This window comes from Canis lupus, chromosome 14, assembly GCF_048164855.1.
Source record: "Canis lupus baileyi chromosome 14, mCanLup2.hap1, whole genome shotgun sequence".
Taxonomy (NCBI): domain Eukaryota; kingdom Metazoa; phylum Chordata; class Mammalia; order Carnivora; family Canidae; genus Canis; species Canis lupus.
The window spans coordinates 49,905,170-49,927,053 of record NC_132851.1 but is presented as its reverse complement, the minus strand read 5'-3'; the positions used below and the strand labels follow the sequence as shown (position 1 = coordinate 49,927,053).

General features: G+C 35.4%; 1 protein-coding gene across 16 annotated transcripts in view; it reads left to right on the top strand.

Moving 5' to 3' along the window:
- CLOCK (clock circadian regulator) overlaps positions 1-21,884 on the top strand; it is a 141,186-nt gene that overhangs the window by 29,212 nt on the left and 90,090 nt on the right. For 4 of the 16 annotated variants that reach the window (XM_072775104.1, XM_072775094.1, XM_072775098.1 and 1 more), the window contains exons 3-4: positions 5,856-5,942; positions 10,089-10,229. The exons of 8 other annotated variants lie outside the window; for them this stretch is intronic. The gene's annotated coding sequence lies outside the window, so the exon portion shown is untranslated. The remainder of the gene's footprint in view (positions 1-5,855; positions 5,943-10,088; positions 10,230-21,884) is intronic. 4 more of the 16 variants (XM_072775093.1, XM_072775095.1, XM_072775096.1 and 1 more) reach the window with 1 other exon arrangement.

Genomic DNA, 21,884 nt, shown 5'->3' with positions numbered 1-21,884 from the left:
GCTTTATATTCTTACTAGTTTGCTTTATGTTGTTCATCTTCTTGCCATTATGACCTTTAGTTGCATTTTTTCTTGATAGATAAAAAGATACCTTTACCATATCCTCACATGTTTCCTGCTTGAATGATCTCTATTGTTTGTTGAATAGAATCTCTAGTTTTCTTGACGACCTCTCTTTTAGAGCCTTTTCCTGCCTGTTTTAGTCTTGATAGATTTGGAAGTCTGTATATCTGCCATTCAGAGATATTCCTGCATTTCTGGGTTAGATTTACTGTTTCTTAGGTCCCACATAGGTCTCTTTCATGGCATTCTCCCTCATCCTAAATTAACTTTAGTATACAAGGTATTTATAATTTAGTGTGCAAGGTTCTAAAATAAATTCTTGCTGTTCTTCAGATGGCTTTGGCCTGGCTCATAATTGATAGTTTAGCTGTGTGTAGAAATTTAGATTCAGATTAATTTTCCCTCAGATATTAGGGTTTTGCTCTATTTTTTTCTGGGTCAAGATGGTGAGAAGTCTGACCTTACTCTGAGACTTGTTACTTTCTAAATGACTTCTCTCTCTTTGGAAGTTTTAGTGTCTTTGTAGTTCTGGAATCTTAAAGATAGATATTTGTCGAGGTGTGAATTATTTTTGCCCTTCTAACTGGACTCTCTGGAGTTAATAGGCCCTTTGTGGTAAATGCATGTGTCTTCCTTCAGGTATGGGAAATTTTCTTTTATTATTTCTTTGGTAATATTTTGTGGTTTTTTTATGTTGTCCCATTTTGAAATGCTCACCAGCAGAATGTTGGTTTTCTGGATTGATTTTATGTCTTTTATTTCTTCTCATGTTTGCTGTCTCTCTCTCTATGTGTGTTTTTTTTAATGTGTTCTGACAGAGTCCTTCAACTATATCTTTGTGCCTTTCTCTGAATGTCTGTGAACACATTGTTAATACCCCAGTAACTTTATTTATTGTCTGCTTGTATCATTTTGAAAGGCAACATGGTATAGTGTTAGTAGTTACAAGCTTAAGCAATAAAACCAGACTGCTAGACTGTGTGGGTTTAGATCCCCAGCTCTACCACTTAATAATCTTAGGTCACTTAATGTGACCAAAATTAAGATAATAACTAGTTTGTGGATAAAGGAGTTTATATTTGTAAAGCATTTATAACATTTCTTGGTGTAGTGAAATCTGCATTATTTGTTAAATATGGTTTTGTTTCATGCACTACAGTTTCTTCAGGAATGTCTTGAGGATATTTTGTTTTGTTTTTGAGTTTTCTGTACCCTAAATAATTAATCTTTCCAGGGTTAACTGATATATTTATTTATTTTGTTCTTTTTTTTAGCTGCTGTTTTTTATTGTATGTATATAGTCCTCTAATTTCCTAAGAAAGCAAAATCTTTGTCAACTCATGATTTTGTTTTAATGGAATATTTTAAACTATACAACAATATACAGAATAGAATAATGAAATTCTGTCACTCATCTTTAATGATTGGGTCTTTTTTCATCTGCATCCTCATTCATTTATCCTTTCCTAATACTGTTTCCCATTATTCCACATGTCACTGATCTATAATTATTTTTAGTATATTTCTAAAACTAAAGACCTTGAGTCTTTTTAAATTTTAGAATAGTTGATGCTCCCCTCCTCCTGCCTTTATCTTTTTCCTCCTCCATGTTGAAGGAACTGGATCGGATGTTCTATAGAGTATTTCACATTCTGGATTTGTCTTATTGCTTTTTCTTGATGTCATTTATTCTCTTCTGGTAGTAATGTAAAATGGAAGTTTGATCTAAATCAGTGTTTATAAACTTTTTGTTTTCTTTTTTCATTATTGTCCCCTTAAAGGGCCTTTTTAGAATATTTTCTTATTTTACTTTATTGTCTACCTCCTGAGACCCAGGGGGATAGATCATAGTGTTGTGCTTTGGAGATTAAGAAACTTTTATTATTTAAAAAAAAAAAAAAAAGAAACTTTTATTATTTAAGATCCTTTTAGGGATCCTGGGGTGGTGCAGCGGTTTGGCGCCTGCCTTTGGCCCAGGGCGTGATCCTCGAGACCCGGGATCGAATCCCACATCGGGCTCCCGGTGCATGGAGCCTGCTTCTCCCTCTGTCTGTGTCTCTCTGCCTCTCTCTCTCTCTGTGACTATCATAAAATAATAAAATAAAATAAAAGATCCTTTTACCCCTTGGGTGTGACATTGTTCCAGTTAAGAATATATGATCTAGGGCGGCCCAGGTGGCTCAGTGGTTTAGTGCCGCCTTCAGCCCAGGGTGTGATCCTGGAGACCCAGGATCGAGTTCCACGTCAGGCTCCCTGCATGGAGCCTGCTTCTCCCTCTGCCTGTGTCTCTGACACTCTCTCTCTCTCTCTCTCTCTCTCTGTCTCTCATGAGTAAATAAATAAAATTAAAAAAAAAAAAAAGAATATATGATCTAAAAGTTTGATCCCATTTTGACTCTTTTCAACAAGAATATAAGTAGTAGTATGTATTACATGTTACATCAGGAGGTACTTACTACCTAGTTGTCTCACTTTTGGAAATGCTAAGATTGATTAGTGCATACAGTTGGTGGCAATACGATCCATTGTGAAATTTACTATCACTTTTTCTCCTAATCATTTAAAATCTATTAATGATTATTGGCCATCTTTTTATGTCATTTCTTCTGTTCTTACCAGCCGAAATTCTTTGAAGGACTGGCTCTCACCAGGTCTCTTTGACCTTAAGATACAGTTTGACAGGATAGGCAAAAAAGTATGTGATTAATATTCTTTCATTTACCAATTTTTGATTAGCCCTTAGTTATACCATCAATATTCATTGGCTTTAATTTTGTACTTTTTTATTTATGTATTTATTTGTAGCATTTCTAGCTCTTTCTAAGGGCTAGTATTTCATGAGCGTTATTCTTTCTTTGAGGTCTTCCAAAGAACAAAGGCAAAATTAGCTGTTTTTAAGTTTAGTAAAAGTTATTCTAACTTACATTATATTCATTTTTATTTAAACATTGTCCTATTTCATCATTCTGAGATTTATTTCATCATGACTCATTAGTTTTTTCCATATCTTCTAAAGAGATATGAAAATAGAAGAATGATGGAATCTCATAAGATGATAGAATACGGGGGGAAAAGTGTTTCTCAATAAAAAATTTAAAACACTAACTTTGGTGTGTCCTACTTTTACTTGAAGACATGCTATTGATTTGACTGAAGTAAGAGCTCTCTCTCTCTCTCTCTCTTTTTGGTAAAGGCTTTTCTCAACTCCTTAAACCCATATAAAGTATCTTCAATTCATAGACACAAGACATAGGTGGCTGACAGAATGTACTAATTTCTTTGTTGATTTTTGGAGAATGGAGAAAATACAGATCTTGAATTCTAAGTAATTCTAGATAAGTTATGTAAGGAGTCTAGTCTTAAGCTTTTTACCTGGATAAACTAAATTATAGCACTCTTCAATATTTATCATCATTGTTTTCATTGGATTCTCTCATGTGAGCTTTTATTATTGTTTTTTAAAGATTTTATTTATTTATTCATGAGAGACACGGAGAGAGAGAGAGGCAGAGAGAGAAGCAGGCTCCTTGCAGAGAGCTCGACGCGGGACTCGATCTCGGGTTTCCAGGATCACGCCCGTGGGTGAACCAAGGCAGCCGCTAAACCACTGAGCCACCCAGGCGTCCCTTGTGTGAGCTTTTAAATCAAAAGTTTTTATTATTCTCAGTTCCAGAAGTTGTAGCAGGCCATTTGGGTCAAAATATCTCCTTTCTAATGTTAGGTATTATAATTAACATAAGTGAAGGGGATAGGGAAAGACAATACCACACTAGAGATGCAGTGCTTCCATTAAGGGTATTCCCCTGATATCAGTATTTCAAATTACTTCTTCGGTGTTTTGGATGTTTTTACCATTCAAGGTAATGCATTGTAGTGAGTTGTTAGATGTGTGAGAGATATTTCTCTTGTGAACTGGAAGAAAAAGGATTATAAAATGAAGTGTAGAAAATGTAGAGTGTAGGAAAGGAGAAGCCAGTATAATGTTCTGACCTTGATTTCAATTCTAGTAGCTGGTTAGTAACTATGGAAATTAAGAATCTGGAAATTGATTCCCTTAAAACTATTTGGTCCCCAGTGTGAAGACTGCTGATTTAAGGTTTAATCTTTCATCACTAGATTATAGTCTTGAATCTAAGGCTACTGCATACAATTCATCCACTTTTTATTTTCATTATCGTTAATTTCCTTAAGGACCTTCATCACTGTGCACTGATTGCTGCTTTTTCTCAGCGTTCTCTTTGAGGATTCTTTTTCATTTTTCCTGAGTATTTTCCTCAGTGAAACAGTTATTTACTCTCTCTTCCTCTTTTAGCATGTGTATATTTTTACTAACAAACGACTTTCCTCAGGTTTTGATTCTTTTCTGTTGCATCAGATTTTGTCTGTGTGATTGTTGGTTCTTCATTCATTCAAAGATAACTTGGGATGTGCTGCAAAAATGTAATTGCCCAGGAGCTGCAAACATTGTACATTGTTGCATTTCAATGACTAAAACTCCATGAGGGGAGGAATTTGGATATGTAGGACATACCATAGTGAGTGAATGAATAAGGAGACTAGAATTTCCCAAACACTGGCCTTAATAGAACTGCTAGTTTAAGAAAAATTTAACCAAATTAATCTTGTTGTCTTTTATTTTTGTTGATTGATATTTAAAATAGTACTTTTCTGGTAGAAGAGTAACAAAAATGCTTTTAATATTGTGGTGAGAAATGTTGTTAATGTTTCTGATCATTTTAACTTTAATTGGTAATAAGAATTACTGGCCATGATTGGATAGTTTCATAAAATCACACTGGAAATACAGGGTAATAAAAGTACTTCCCTCATAGGGATGTTGTGAGGATCTAGTCAGCACATACGTAAAGCACTTACAACAGGGCTTCACACATAGCTAAGTGCTTGGTAACTGTTAGCAAATGAGAATAATGCTAAGACTGACTTCTTTCCCATCATTCTGCAGGCAGTTTCTTGATGGTTAGTTGATCTGTTCATTCATTGAGAGGCTGGCTATTGGCCCAAGGCAGTTGTCCCTCAGGCCCTTCCTTGCAAAAGCTCCCTAAAAGGATCATCCTCCACAAGCATTTTTCCTCAGCTTCCTTCCCAAGGACCTCCCCACCCCCCAGACCTTTGAGGCTTGTGGGCTGGAAAGAACTTCAGAATGGCTAGTACATTGCAGTCAGGTGGTGAGGGTTTAAAATGGGCTCTGCCTTTTACAAAGCCCTGTGTGAGTCTTTGACTCAGGGCAAATTGCTTCACCTCTTATTTCCTTCCTTATCCATCTCACCTCAGAAAATATTCTTTTTATCTCTTTTCTTACTCTGAACAGCCACACTGCACTTAATTTATACAAATACCATATTCTCTCTGGCCCTTTGAACACGCTGTTCACTTTGGATGAAACACTTTCTCTTCCCTCCTGCCTTGTATTCATTTGGCCAGATCCTATTCATGTTTGCATTAAATGCCCCTCCTTTAGGGGAGGCCATTTGTAACCAATTCCCACCACGCTGGTGTGTATTTCTGCCATGATTTCCCCTCACATCATGATTCTTAAAGCCTTTCATCCCATTTGGAGTTGCCCTACATAGTGAGCTCCCACAGAGTTTGATGGGATCTGACATGTTCATTGCTGCATCTCCAGTTCTTGGCACATAGGAAGCCCCAATTAATGCTGTATACATGGATGGGAAAAAAATACCAGAGATACTGTTGCTTAGGCTTTGGCTAACATTATCTCCACAGCTGCCCTTGTTTTACAGAATTTTTATTTTATTTTTTTTCCTGTAAAGCCGCTGAAACTTAGAAGCTGATTCTGTCACAGTTTAAGATGCCTTTGGAAAATTCTGCATTCTTCTTAGATGAATCTTTAGAACTTGGTGAGTTTCACTAGATCCTTCAGTTTTCATTTTGAGCTCAGAGGTATGCGTGTTTTTTCTTTTTTTCTGCATAATTCATAATTATTGGATACAGTGAGGTTTGCAATATCCTAGCAAGAAGCATAGGACAAAGTATTATAAAAATATTTAGAGCATGATCTTCTACTTGCTTTGATAGCCTTAATTTATCTTTAGAATTTTACTTTTTTGAGGAGTAAAAAGTTACTGATAAAAAATAGTGATAGGGAATAAAGGGGAAAGGAGAGAAAATGAGTGGGAAATATCAGTGAGGGAGACAGAACATGAGAGACTCCTAACTCTGGGAAACAAACAAGGAGTAGTGGAAAGGGAGGTGGGCGAGGAGGTTGGGGTGACTGGGTGACGGGCACTGGGGGGGGCACTTGATGGGATGAGCCTTGGTGATATGCTGTATGTTGGCAAATTGAATACCAATAAAAAAAGTTACTGATTGGAAAGATAATTGATATGCAGATATAAAGTATTTTCTTCAGTTCTTGAAATTTTTACGTTACTACTCAGAAGAATTATAACATCTTTTTCTGAGATAAGGAAGGCGATTTGTAAATGACTGAAAAGCAAAATAAGAATTGTTTCATGTTATATTTTAAGTCTAGTGATAAAGAATTAGTTGACTGAGGTAAAAAAGGGCCAGTCACCCAGTGCAGCTCCAGCTTATAAGCAAGTCTATCAGTAAGTAGTCTGCATAATACTAGATTTAGCCTGCTGCTTTTTTTTTTGTATGACCTATGAGCTAAGAATAGTGTTTATATTTTTAAATGATTACAGGGAAAAAAAATCTCAAACGAATACTATTTTGTGATGTGAAAATGATACAAAATTCAAATTTCAGCATCTATGAATAAAGCTTTATTGGAACACAGCCACTCTTATTTTACATATCGTATATGGCTGTTTCATGTTTAGTGGCAGAGTTAATTTAAATACAGTAGTTGCATCATCAGATTGTTACAGTCTGGAAAGCCAAAAATATTTTACTATATGACCCTTTAAGATAAGTAGTTGGCCTATACTCTTCATGGTTGGAGAAGCATTTATAGGTTGAGTGTTAGTTGCTTCATTTTCAAAATAGGGAAAAATAATACCTTTCCTATCTGAAAGCGAGGATCTTGGGTTTACTAAATTACAGGTTCCCTAAGGGTAGATATCATGCCTGTTTTTTAAACAGTAGATGCCGCCATAGCTATTATAGGCCCGACACATGGTTGACACACAATGTTGAGTAAAAGAACAAGATCTGTTGTAGCTCTAGTACCTATTATATCTATTATTATTATGATCAGAATAATTCCAGTGTTTTTGAAGGTTTGCGTGTTGGTATGGGTGTTTTTTGTTAAATATAGGAGTGAATTAAGAAAACACACACCAAAAAAGAAAAAAAAAACTGTAAGAACGAGTTTTGATGGAAACAGTAATTTTCTCTGGATTTTTTCTTTCCAGAGAGCCATCAGATCATTGGCCAGATTTATTTGTCTAAGTTGATTATATATGTATATTGTTACTTTTTGAAATCTTAAGAGGCAAGATAAACCACTCATCCCAAAATTACGAATCTCAAAGGAACTTAGAAGCCTCCTTGTTATAATACACACACACACACACACTAAAAACTGTTGAACGGAAAGATTCATATATTCTCATTTAAGTCTTCTGAAACTTCCCCAGCTTATCTACTGAATCTCTCTTTTCCTTTTTCTAAAGATTTGGTTTATTTATTTGACACAGAGAGAGAACGAACAAGCAGGGGGAGTGGCAGGGAGAGGAAGAAGCAGGCTCCCTACTGAGCAGGGAGCCCTCCACAGGCTGGAGCCTGACTCAGGGCTCTATCCCAGGACCCCTGGGCCAAAGGCAGATGTTTAATGGACTGAGCCATGTAGGCACCACATGAATCTCTCTCTCTCTCTCTCTTTTTTTTAATGAACCTTCCCTGTATAGTTTGCTCAAGAACATAGCTTTTAAAATTTTATGCTGCAGAACACTTTGTAAAGATCAGATAGTTTAGGGCAGCCCCAGTGGCGCAGTGGTTTGGTGCCGCCTGCAGCCCCGGGTGTGATCCTGGAGACCCAGGATCGAGTCCCACGTCGGGCTCCCTGTGTGGAGCCTGCTTCTCCCTCTGCCTGTCTCTCTCTCTCCTTCTCTCTCTCTGTGTCTCTATGAATAAATAAAATATTAAAAAAAAAAGATCAGATAGTTTAAATGACATTTAGTTGAGAAAAGCCGTTCCAGATTAAATAAGTCTAGAGAGATCAGATAGTTAAATGCTGTACATGATTCTGGACTGGATCCTGTATTGGTGGAGGAAGAAAGCCCTAGAGGACTTCATTTGCTCAGTTAAAAAAAAAAAAAATTGGAAAATAGATATTAAGTTAAAATTTTGTATGATTGTTAAATTTTTTGAAGTTAGTAACTATATTATGGCTATTTAAGAGAATGTCTTTGTTCTTAAGAGGCATATGTTGATGTATTTAGGGATGAAAGATCTGATATATATATCTTATCTTATTCTCCAATGGCTCAGCAAATGCTTATCCATACAAGATTTAAAAATGAGAATGTTAATTAATTGATAAATCTGGACAGAGTATACATAGGAGTTCTTTGAACTATTTGTACACTTTTCTGAAAGTTTGAAAGTATTTCCAAGTAAAAAGTTTAAAGAAATGACATTAGCAATTATCAGAAAACCTAGAGATTATATCCAAATACTGTTGCTTTTAAATTATTATTAACTTTTATTAGAATACACTTATAGTCCTTGTCCTTTTTTCAAAGTGCTTTCACACATACTCTGTTTACATGGTGGTACTGTTCGAAACAGTAATTTTTTGTTGAGTGGTTTATGGTTAATTATGTGGTCATCAATGCAGATACCCCGTTCTTTGATTCTTTACTCGATTTAACAAGTTTGACTTACAAATAGTTTATAAAACTTATAGTAATATGAAGATAAAATGAAATAGAACTTTGCAAAGGTAGAAACTGGTATGCAAAGAAAGTCTTTATATTAGCAGTATTCTTGCTGATTATCTTATCAATTTTTTAATCATAAGATAATAGTTAAATACCAATTCGCAGAATTTAGAACTTCAAAGAATCTTAGGTATAATGTTAAATTTTCTTCTGTCTGATATCTTTCTTTAATGTCCACTTTAGCTTGTATTATAAAAAATCTATTGTGTTCCCTTAGCTCCATAAGTATGCTTTGCTTTTAAAAGTACATCTGATTTTACTATCTTAAATTTATATTTTGACCTTAAATTTATTATATTTTGAAGGAAATTCAGGAGTAGGGATCTATTATAGTATTTCTCAAAATGAGGTTAATAATTGATTACCTTTTTGAGCTTTATATTTTTAGCACTCTATATTTAGTAATTTCATTTTCACAAAAGCCTTATGCTAACACCTTGCCTTGATTTGCTATTCAGTTCTAGCTAAAACTGCTGCTAAGCCTCAGAAGGCTTAGGTTTTCTTACCCCCCCCCCCCCTTTTTTTTTGCCAGATATGAATTATGAGAAGTAGGGATCTGGAACTAAGTATAGAAAACTGATCAAAAGAGGCGCCTGAGTGGCTCAGTCAGTTGGGCGTCCAACTCTTGGTTTCAGGGTGAATCATGGTCTCAAGGTCCTGGTATTGAGCCTAACCTCAGGCTCCTTGCTCCATGGAGTTTGTCTGCTTGAGGATTCTCTCTCCATCTTCCTTGCCTCTCCCTTCGCTTGCATGTGCTCAGTGTCTCTGAAATAAATCTTTAGAAAAAAAGAAAAGGAAAATGTATTGATTATATGTACATTAAGGAAAAAAGCCATTTTAGAATTTCAGGATGTAAATAGTGGGTTCAGTCTAACTTCACCCTAGACCTTCTCTTTCCTTCATAATTTGGGAAGGATCCATATATCAAGATAATTCTTCAGTAATTGTGCTGAAAAAGGAAGTAAAAGGAAGTATTCGATTAGAAAGCAAACTGATGTAGAAACCTAGTTTTCCTAGGCTTGAATTTTACCAAGTAAAATAACTAAAAAGTTAAAAATTTAAAAGTTAAGCGACCGATACAGTCTTGCTAACTTTTAAAACTTTTTTGCATTTAATTAAACCATGCTTTTTATAAAGTGGATAAATCTTGAGTATCCTTTTGATGAAATTTTATGAAGTCAATGCTCGTTTAACCAATACCAAGATCAAGATATAGAATACTTTCATCAACCTAGGAGCCTCCTTCATGCCCCCGACAGTCAACACACATTTCTGAAGGTAACTATTATTCTGACTTCATTTACTATTCATTAGTATTGTCTATTTTTTAACATCTTTTGACTATTTTTTTGGATCAATATCTTGTTTATGTGAGTCACACATGTTGATTCATAAAACGTTGTAACGTTAATTTATTCTTTTTCATTGTTTTGAATCCTTCATTGTATATGTCACAGTTTTATCCATTATCCTGTTGATGAACATTTGGATCATTATCAGTTTTTGGCTATTATGAACAGTGCTACTGTGAATATTCTTGACCATGTCTTTTGGCGCACATATGCATGCATTCTTTTGAGTAAATATCCAAGAGTGAAGTTGTTGATCATGAAACTCTTTAGCTTTAGTAGATGCTTCTAGTTTTTGAAAGTGATTGAGTCAATTTATACTATTTTCTACATCCTCACCAATGCTTAAAATTATGTTTTTTTAAATATTAGCTCCTTTGCTACATATGTGGTAAGAAGTTAGGAACTTTAATTTGTAATTCCCTGCTGACTTTAAAGATTTATTAGCACATGTTTATATGCTATTGACCATTTGAATATCCTCTTTTGAGAAATACCTATTCATGTCATTTGACCATTTTTCTATTGACTTGTCTTATGGATTGGTACGAGTTCTTTATTTCTAGGATAAATTTTTTATTAGATTAAATATTGAAGGTATCTATCCTACTTCTTTACTATCTTAATAGTGTACCTTTATTAAGAAAATTTCTTAATTTTAATAGTCCATCTTGTCAAACTGTTCCTTTATGGTTTTAAGTAATCTTTGTCCATCCCAAAGCCAAGAAGTTATTCTTGTATGTTTTCTCCTATAAACTTGATTGTTTAAATCTTTACATTTAGGTTTATGCATGGTATATGATAGGATTCCTGGTTCATTTTATTTTACATATGGAAACCCATTTTGTCCAATATTATTTATTGAAAAGACTATCCTTTCCCTATAGTAATGCACTAGTGCCTTTGTTGTAATTCAGGTGAGTGTTTATTCGTTCATGGTTCTGTTTTTGGACTCTTCTGTTCCATCAGTCTAGTGTGCTGGTTTTATATTCTTCTAATTGCTATAACTCTAAATCCTCCAATTATGTTCTTCACAATTCCTTGTTTTTTTTGGTCCTTTGAATTTCTTTTTTTTTTTTTTTTAAGATTTTTATTTACTCATGAGAGACACAGAGAGAGAGAGAGAGAGAGACAGAGACACAGGCAGAGGGAGAAGCAGGCTCCATGCAAGGAGCCCGATGTGGGACTCGATCCTGGATCTCCAGGATCACACCCCAGGCTGCAGGCGGCGCTAAACCGCTGCGCCACCGGGGCTGCCCGGTCCTTTGAATTTCAATAAAAATTTTATACTCGACCTGTCAGTTTCCTAATAAATAGATAACCTGCCTTATAGTAAGCAAGTTTTAAAAAAATAGTAAGCACTTTTAATAGTGTTATTTAATATTATTATTGACTAGCTTGATATCAAATGTACAGAGCAAGTTGAATATATTGGACATCTTTCAATATTGAGAGTTTCAGCACCTTAACTACTATAGTACTTCCATGTATTTAGGCCTTTTAAAATTTCTCTCAGAATTTTATTTTGGGTGTGGAGGTCGTATACATCTCTGTTAACCTTTTAGATATCATAATGATATTGTGGTTATATGTTTTTGTTAGTCCTTGTAATTTATAGGTTTACACTAGGGTGTTTACAGATGCAGTGATACAGTTTGGGGGGTTTACTTTTAATAATGCAAAGGAGGGTGGGAAGGAACAGAGAAGGACCAGAATAGATGTAACCAGATTTACCATGATTTGATAATTGTTGAAAATGGATGGTATTTGGGTTAATAGTTATATTATTCTTTTTACTTTTGTATACGTTTGAAATTTTTCATAAAACCAGGTTAAAAAAAGTAATGACTATAGCAGGTTGAAAAACAAATATATAAGACTTTAGAAGTTCATTAAAATACTAAAAAAAATTCTCACAGGCATCAATCAGGTCATGTAAATGAAAGAATCAACCATTTAATGTTTTTCTGCACAGATTATATTTCAAGATTTTATTTTTATGTGTGTAAGAGAGCTACGGGCACATGAGTATGGGAAGGGGCAGAGGAAGTAGCGGACTCCCCACTGAGAAGGGAGCCTGATGACTCCCTCCCGACCTGGGATCATGACTTTAGCCCAAGACAGATGCTTAACCAACTGAGCCACCTAGGTGCCCGATTATATTTCAGGATAACCAAATAGTTAAGAGGGAAAGTTTACCTTTATAGAAGAATCACAGCTAATAAGAAATGCTGAGAAAATAATAGATTTAGAAAACTCACCACAGTGCAACTTCTAATGAAAGAATAGATCTAGATGATCATCAGTCAATAACTACTAAAGTCACTAGGTGAAAGGTCTGTTGGGACATGGGTATAATACAATTGGATAGACCAAGATGGAGTAAGACTAATTCTTTGATTAGAACTAGAAACTCCTAATGGAATAAAAAACCCGACTCTTTGAAGACTGAAAATTAATAATAGGCAAATTGAGAAGGAAAGTCATAATTTGAAGTGTAGCCTGTATGATTGTGAGTGTACCATTTTACTCTTTCCATGATCCAGCTTTGACCAAGTGGTGGGCAGAATTGTGGAACTGCACAGAGGGTGTATCAGTTAGCAAAAACTTCAAGAGAAACCCCTCATTTCTAGCAGAGGGTAAGGAAGAAGGGGATCCGCTTTTTTTTTCCTTTTTCTCTCTTAAGCCTGCCCTAAGATTATCTCCACTTCTAAATTGTGCTGTCGTTGTGGCACTAGCACTTAAAACTGAAAGAAAAATAATTTCTCTCGCGGGAGGAATTGAGAAAGGGACTGCTGAAAACTGCAGCATGCTGGGAAAATCTCAAGGAGAAGAGAATTGAGAGGAGATTCTCTGATTGTGAATATGAACCCACAACGGTCCTACCTTACTCATGATCATGCACAGAACGTACTTAAAGAAACACAAGAAGGACTTAGAGAATTTGAACTATGATATAAACCACTGTTCAGATCCAGACTTGCATTTGAGTGGTGCATGCAAAGGATAGACCCAAATAACACAGTAAAAGTAAAGGCTTTAAAAACCAAACTGACATTCGAACTGCTACCCCAGAAGGCAATACAGAACTTACAATCTAAACTTCAATAAAAAAATCAAATTATCCAGGAGGGGTCAATAGCATCTGGAGTTTTATAACCTAATATTCAGGTCTAGGATATAATCCAAATTTTTGACATACCAAGAAATAGGAAAATCTGACCACTTTGTAAGGGAAAATACAATAAATAGATGCCAGACCTGGGATGATACAGTGATGGAATTATTTAAAAAAGGCTTTAAAGCACCTGTTATATCTGTGCTCCTTGAGGTAAAAGTGAACGCTCTTGAAATGAATGGAAGCATAGTTCTTTGAAAAATAGAAATCACATAAAAGAATGAAATGGAAATTTCAGAACCAAAAAATACAATATATGAAATACAAAATTTAAGGGGCACCTGGGTGGCTCAGTGATTGAGCATCTGCCTTTGGCTCAGGGTGTGATCCTGGAGTCCTGGAATCGAGTCCCACCAGTCTCCCCAGAGGGAGCCTGCTTCTCTGTCTGCCTGTATCTCTGCTTCTCTCTCTCTGTCTCTCATGAATAAATAAATAAGATCTTTAAAAAAAAAAAAATACAAAATTTACTGTCTGGGCTCAGTAGCAGATAGAAAGATAAATCAATAGAAATCTCAAATCCTGTGTATTCTTTATCAAGGGTATATCTCTGTGCTGTAACACTTGACAGGTTGCACCTTGTCAGGTTGCACCTTGAGAAACCTGGTCATAGGCCTTCTGGCTCTGAATTAGTATTCCACGCACACATCCTCTTTTGTCATTAATTACTCCTATTCATGCTACTGAGACGATTTGTCTGTGCAGTGTGAGCCCTATCTCCCTTCATACTCCACAGATTCAGGTGGTGTCTTGATCTGCTATTTTCTAAGACCTTAGCATTTCAAGTGAGGATCCAGCAATCAGTTTAATCCGATTTAAAAAATAATAGCCAACTATTACATTTATTTCAAAATTATTTATTTTATTTATATATTTATTTCAAAACTTTGAAGGTAAATAAGGGATAGAGAGAAAAGTGCAATGGATAGCATATATATGATTCATACGGCTAGGAGTAAATTTTATCTTGAAGTGTAGATAAAATTATTATTTTAGTGACAAAATACTCTATGGTAGTTCTGAATATTCTGTAGTTCAGGATGCATCTAAATGTACTTGAACTAGGTTTCAGATGATTGTGAACTTGCTTGGACTACTTGGCTACACAAAAGCAACCTAGCAGTTTACCCAAGTTTTAATACATCAAAACAACTGCCTATTTTATAAAGTGATTATACTGCAAAAAATTAGAGGAATACTTGTGGCCTTAAGAGTTGATATATTTTATTTTTAGTGGCATTTTAAATGGGTCTGGTGGCCTCATTAATGAAGTATATAAAATGTTAAGACATTGTCATTGTATTTGTACATACTAGTTTTAAGTTACTAAATCTCTCACGAGGTAGCCCTAAACCTAGTATTTTCATAATCCTACTTAATAATCAAATTTCCTAACAGGTCCCTGGAGATTTTTTAGCACTAATGAAATTCTGTACTTCTAGGTTGATATAATTTATTAATTCATTCTTGCCCTCCCTTTCTTCTCTATCCTTCTCCCTCTCTCTCTCCCTTCCCTGCCACTCCTATCCATCTCAGAAATGTACATACACCCAGGGGCACCCGGGTGGCTCAGTTGGTTAAGCAACTGACTCTTGGTTTCAGCTCAGGTCCTGATCTCATGGGTTGTGGGATTGAGCCTTGCATCAGGCTCCATGCTCATAGGAGTCCATCTGGATATTCTCTCTCTGCCTCTTCTCTATCTCAATTAAATAAAATTTGAGGAGAAAAAACATTAACATACACTTTTATTTTTAAGATTTTATTTATTTATTGAGACACACACACACGCACACACACACACACACACAGGCAGAGTCACAGGCAGAGGGGAGAAGCAGGCTCCACGCAGGGAGCCAGACGCGGGACCTGATCCCTGGTCTCTAGGATCACACCCGGGCTGCAGGCAGCGCTAAACCACTGCGCCACCAGGGCTGCCCCACTTTTCGTTTTAAAACAGGCCACTCCACAAAGGCTTGGATTTAATCAGTCTTCTTTGGACACCTGTTTGACACTTAATAAATTATGTTTTGTTTTGTTTTGTTTTAGTGCAGTATATAGCACATGACATAGTCATCCAAAAGGGAAAGTATACTTTCATATTCATTTGGACATTAACTTTTGCCATCCAGAAAAAACAGACATAGAGCCTCTTGCTGCCATATAACAATAAAGTTAGGCTTGAAAGTTGCAGTTGAAATCCTGGAACACGAGTTTATCAATTATTATCCATGTTATTTTTCAGTTCCCTTGAAGAAACATGAAAGAAAAAGCTCAGAAGTTACAATACTTCAATAATATAATAGGAAAAAAAAAAGGTTACAAACTATCTAGCATGGTGGTGTAGTCTTTTATCTAATGATCAAATAATATTCACTAATGTCTTGTCTTCCTCAAAGATACTTAATTTTGTCTTCACCAAAGAGAGACTTCTTGGGTCATGGAATGTGGTAGGCAGAATAATGGTCCTTCAAAGATGTCCATGCCATAATTCCCAGAACCTGTGACTATGTTAGGTTAAATGGCAAAGAGGAATTAGGGTTGCGAAAGTTATCTTGGATTATCTGGATGAGCCCAGTGTAATCTGTCACTACAGTCTGTATGATAAGAGGGTGGCAGAAGAGATGGCAGCTTGAGGATATGCCTGCTGCTGGCTTTGAAGATTGAGCAGGAGAGCCATAAGCCAAGGAAAGTGAGCAGCTTTGAGAAGCTGTAAAGGCAAGGAAACATTTTTTGCTAAAGGTGCCAGAAAGGTCACCTTTAGCAGCCGTAGCCCTGCCGACACCTTGAGTTTAGCCCAGTGAGACCTGTATTGGACTCAGATCTGCAGAACGGGGAGAGACTATGTTTGTTTTCTCATTCCATTAAGTTTGTGGTAATGTGTTATAGAAACCATAGGAAATTAATACATGGTATGTCCATTTAATTTTCCACCAATGTGAATTTTACATACTGATTTATTGAATCCTGGTATAACAATAAGATTTCCTGTGAATGTCAATTCTAGTTTATTAAGAAGTTTTTTGTGTTGATAATTTGTTGGCATTGATGAATGGACCTTTGTTTACCCAGGGGTAAACTACCTCATGGGAATGGTGAGAAGTTGATTGTGGCTGGAGAATAGGGAGTGCATAGAGTGAGGGTGAAATGGGGGCTGAAGACAGAGAAATAGAATGAAGCTAGAAGGGAAAATAGGTACCATGCAGTGTGGCAAGAGAACTGACCTTGGTTCCCTTCCACATGTTCTGTAATATTTGTATTAGTGCCTAAAGTATTAATAAATGCTGTAAGTTGGAATTATAAGAAGTGTTTATTTGTATGACTTGAGCTATGTAGAGTTGTAAGCAATCATTGCATTTTGCCACAGAATGTCTCATGGAGTGGCTTATCCATATGATAAATGTACCCAAGTAGGCCTCAGTCTGATCTCTGAAAAAGGAATAAGATGCTCCTATATTCTGTGGACCATATCAGTCCATCACATGAATAGGGAGCTCAGGCATTATTTGAAGAAATACATTAGTTGAATCATTAGAATAGTCTTGGGTCCTACTAAGAAAGTTAAACTAATTTTTTAGTGTTTGTTTATTTAATGAGACTTCAAAAATACTTCACATTTAGGCCTTTGAAAGATGAGAGTTCTGGTATCGTTTGTTATTTGTCTTGAGCCAGAATCTTGTCTGATTCATAAAAATTTGGTTTGGGGTGTGTTTCTTGTTCTTACTGTCAATTCTCAGTCAAGTGGGTCTCAGAGACTGCTATATAGAGTTAAGAATGTTTTCATTTTGCTAATATTTTACATCCATTGTAGAGGTAGGATAATGTTCCCATTTAGTGCTAAGTTAAGAACTATTTAATTTCATCTTTATTCATACATTAAACAGTTCATTTAAAAAGTATTTGAATCTTTCTTTACAAGTTAAAATTGTTCTGTGAGGAATAATTATCTTTTTTTTAAGATTATTTCCTTTTTTTTTTTAATTTTTATTTTTTTATGATAGTCACAGAGAGAGAGAGAGAGAGAGAGAGAGAGAGGCAGAGACATAGGCAAAGGGAGAAGCAGGCTCCATGCACCGGGAGCCAGATGTGGGATCTTTTTAGCTGTAATACAAACATTGAGCACTCTGCAGAAGCAAGTTAGAATTTTTCATAAATGTTGATAAACGTAGTTGAAGATTGATGCTTGGATTTTGTGTCATACCAGTCAGTTAAATTTCAGCAGTACTTTTAATTAATGTTAATAGATCCATCAGTCCCAGAAATATCTGGGATATCAGATTTAACTAACCTAAATACCAAAGTAGGTCAGTGGGTCAATAGGTTATTAGATTAAAAAAAGATTTATTGTAGTCTCCATTTTTTAAACTCAGGTTCTTGAGTTAATCATTTTAAATTAATAATTTAAAGATTTTTAATAATTAGATGAAATTAAAAGTTTTTTCTTTAAATTATGTGCACAGAACATGGAAAAATAGTCTCTATTACTCTTACTTTGAAACAGTAACATGTTATTTTGTTGCTCCTATTTTGTTTTCTGGAATGGATAAACATGTATTTTATGTTGGACAATTAAAATAGAGAAAGGCAGCACTTAAGTTTTTTGGTTATAATAATAGTGCATGTTCGTGGGAGAAATTTTAGAACGTACTAAAGAAAAAAATTTTAAATTCATAAGCTACTTAGGAATAACCACAGTTCTACCTTTGGCTCATTTGGATTTATGTTTGATATATCTTAATGCCACTGATACTGTTATTAGATGCTTGAATTCTTTCTAGCTTTACTAGATTGTGCATAATAGTATAATGAATATAAAACTTTGGATACACCTCTGATTGTTCCTGTTCCCTTTTTTTCTCAAAGTAAAATTACTGGGTCAAAGAATATAAATATTTTCAAGCAATTGATACACCTTGCCAAACCTTTTTTTTGTTGTTGTTGTTGTTTTTTTTTTTTTTTTTTTTTTTTTAAGATTTCATCTATCTTTGTGAGAGGGAGAGAAAGAATGAGCACAACAAATTGGGGCAGGGGCTAAGGGAGAAGCAGATTCCCCACTGAGCAGGGAGCCCAGGCAGGACTCTGGGATCATGACTTAAGCCCAAGGCAGACGCTTAACCAACTGAGCCACCCAGGTGCCCTTCACCAAACTTTTTCTCACCAAGCTTTTTTAAAGAAAGGGATATCCAATTTACTTTCTTAAAGCAATGCTGTTTTTTATCTCCTTCACCAAAGGTATCAAGCTCTTTGTTATTAAATATAATGGTTATTTTAGAGTTATTATCTTGTCTGCACTGTAATATCAGCATTGTCAACTTCTCAAAACCTCTTTTCCTTTCATTTTAATGACAGCTAATCTTTCTTGGCTTTCTTCTGTCCCTTTGATCCTTTGCCATCTAGTTGATATTTTTAACACTAATCATATTTAAAATTCATTTGCTGTTTTCTGTGTACTGTCCCAAACACGTAACATATTTAATCCTTGGAACTGCATGTACCTATTATTTTCTCCATTTTAAAAATGAAAGAAGTAATGCGTAGAGATGAAGTGATTAGTCTGAGACCCACAGTTAATAAAGGGACTGAGCTGTAATGTGTACCCAGGAAATCTGTTTTCACAGCCCAGTTCTTTTTTTATTTGTTTGATTCTTAGGTAAATTACTTAAAATTTTTTTGTTTTATTGAAGTATAGTTGACACAATGTTACATTAGTGTCAGGTGTTCATCATAGTGCTTGGCCAACTCTATATATTATGCTGTGCTCACTGTAAGAGTAGCTCCCATCTTTCACCATACGACACTATTCCAGTACCACTGACTATATTCTTTGTGCTGTGCCTTTTATTTCCATGACTCATATTCACTCTATAACCAGATGCCTGTATCTTCTCCTTCCCTTCCCCCATTTTGCCCATTCCTTGACCTCCACCTCTGGCAATCGCCAGTTTGTTCTTTGTACTTATGGGTCTGTTTCTGTTCTTATTTGTTCATTTGTTTTGGTTTTTAAAATTTCAGATATAAGTGAAATCATATGGTACTTGTCTTTCTCTGACTTATTTCACTTAGTTTAATGCCCTCTTGGTCCATACATGTTGTCACAAATAGCAATACTTACGCTAAGCACTATTCCATTTCCCAGCACCATCTATTGAAGAGACCCCTTTGTTGTAGGTTAATTGACCATATATGCATGGATTTATTTCTGTGTTCTCCATTCTTTTCCATTGATCTGTCTTTGTGCCAGTACCATATTGTTTGAATAACTATAGCTTTGTACTGTCTCTTGAAATCTGTGATTATGATATTTTCAGTTTTATTCTTTTCTCAGATTGCTGTGGCTCTTTGTAGTCTTTTGTGGAACAAATGTTGGCATTATTTATTCTAGGTCTGTGAAAAATACCACTGGTATTTTGATTACACTGAATCTGTAGATTGCTTTGGGCAGTACATACATTTTAACAATATTAATTCTTCCAATTCGTGATCATGAATATCTTTCCATTTGTTTGTGTCATCTTCAATTTCTTTCATTAATAAAGTTTTCAGAGTATTCGTAGAGCTCCTTTTTTTAAGTTACTTGCTCTGCCTCCTTCCTATTTTCTTAGTCTTCTTCCGGTTTCTAAAATACTATTTTTTAATCAAGTTTCTTTTCTTTTTTTATTTTTTTTTCAAGTTTCAATCTTAGTCTGTCTTTTTCTTATTTTATGTTTTTTCTAGAAAATCCCATCACTGTCTTTAGTTTACATATTTATGTTGATGACTTCCGATTTACATTTTCATCCTGTTTTCTTGAATGCCAGGCTCACTTATAACCACCAACTGGATGTTTCTCCTCTTGCATATCCCTTAGACATCTTAAACACTACATGTCTAAAACTGAATCCATCATCTAAAGTATATGTGAGGTATCTGTAACGGTGATTAAGAGCATAGTTCAAGCTAAACTATCAGCGTTCATAACTCAGCTTTATTGCTGACCTTACTTGGCTTACTTACAGTCTTTGTGTTTCAGTTTCCTCATCAGTAAAATGGAGATAATAATAGCTTACTTCATATGATTGTTGAGAGTCTTAAATGAGAGAAAACTTTGAGGAATGCCGGACACATAGTAAGTGTTCAATAAATGGTGGCCGCTGCTTTCAACGTCATTACCTCCCACTTCCCTTCTAGGTTTCCTGTATGTTTCCTATGAGCCTACAGAGAGGTCCAAGCCAAAATTTGGGTGATACTCTCAACTGCTTCCTGACCTCCCCACTTCTGATTATTAATCACCAAATTCTGTCTAGTCATCTTAGTATCTATTAAAATTCTTTTTAAAAATATTTTATTTATTTAGAAAAAGAGAGCACTCAAGTGGGGGCTGGGCAGAGAGAGAGGGACAAGTAGACTCCCTACTGAATAAGGAGCCCTATTGGGGCTCCATTCCAGGACCCCGGTATCATGACTTTGGCCAAAGTCAGATGCTTAACTAATTGAGCCACCCAGATTCCCCCACTTACTAAAATTCTTATATTTCTTTATATAACCTCTGCCTCTATATTATTTTGCCTGAACCTATAATACCTTACTTCTATTAGTCTTCTTAACTCTAGTTTGGCCTGATTTTCTCCATTCTCTATATTGTAGCCAGAATGATATTTCAGAAGAGCAAATCTATTAATATCACTTCCCTGCTAAAAACTACTTCAGTGTTGTCATGTTGCCATTGAGGCCCAGGTGATTTTTCTTTTTTAACCTTCATGTGGCCTTTCATGATATATACTCCCCATCATTCTTGTCTCTTACCACCAGTTTTTACCACACCCTGTCCCTAGGTTTTTGCTGTAATCATGTTGAACTACTTCCAGTACCCTAAAATCTTAGTTCTTTCTTGTGTCTCCAGACCTTTGCATATACCGTTCTTTTGGCATCAAAGTTCTTTGTCTCTTGGCCTGGTGAATTTATTTATCCTTCGAATCTCAACTTAGGGATTACTTCTTCTAGGAGGCTTCCTTAATAACTCTGTCTCTAATAACTGTATGTATTCATAGTGTTTTGTGTGTACCTCTGGAAAGTACCTCAAATGCAGTTGCTGTATCTGTTTTGTCATTTAAAACTACCATTAGCGTAGTGTTAGACAATTATATTCATGCTCAGTAAATATTTGCTGGATGATAAATATATGAAATATAATTTTTAAGGAATCATTAGTATTCATAACAAGTTTTTAGTTTAAGTTGTTTGATTTCTAGCCAGGAATAATTTTACATTTATTACCCATTTGTTTTCTTTGTGCTTCATTTAGTTACACTTTTTGCTCATTTTAGGGGGTTGGATTTTAACCTTTTTCTCAATAACTTCTAAATATCCTTATATGAGGGGCACCTGGGTGGTTCAAGTTGGTTAAGTGTCTGCCTTGGCTCAGGTAATGATCCT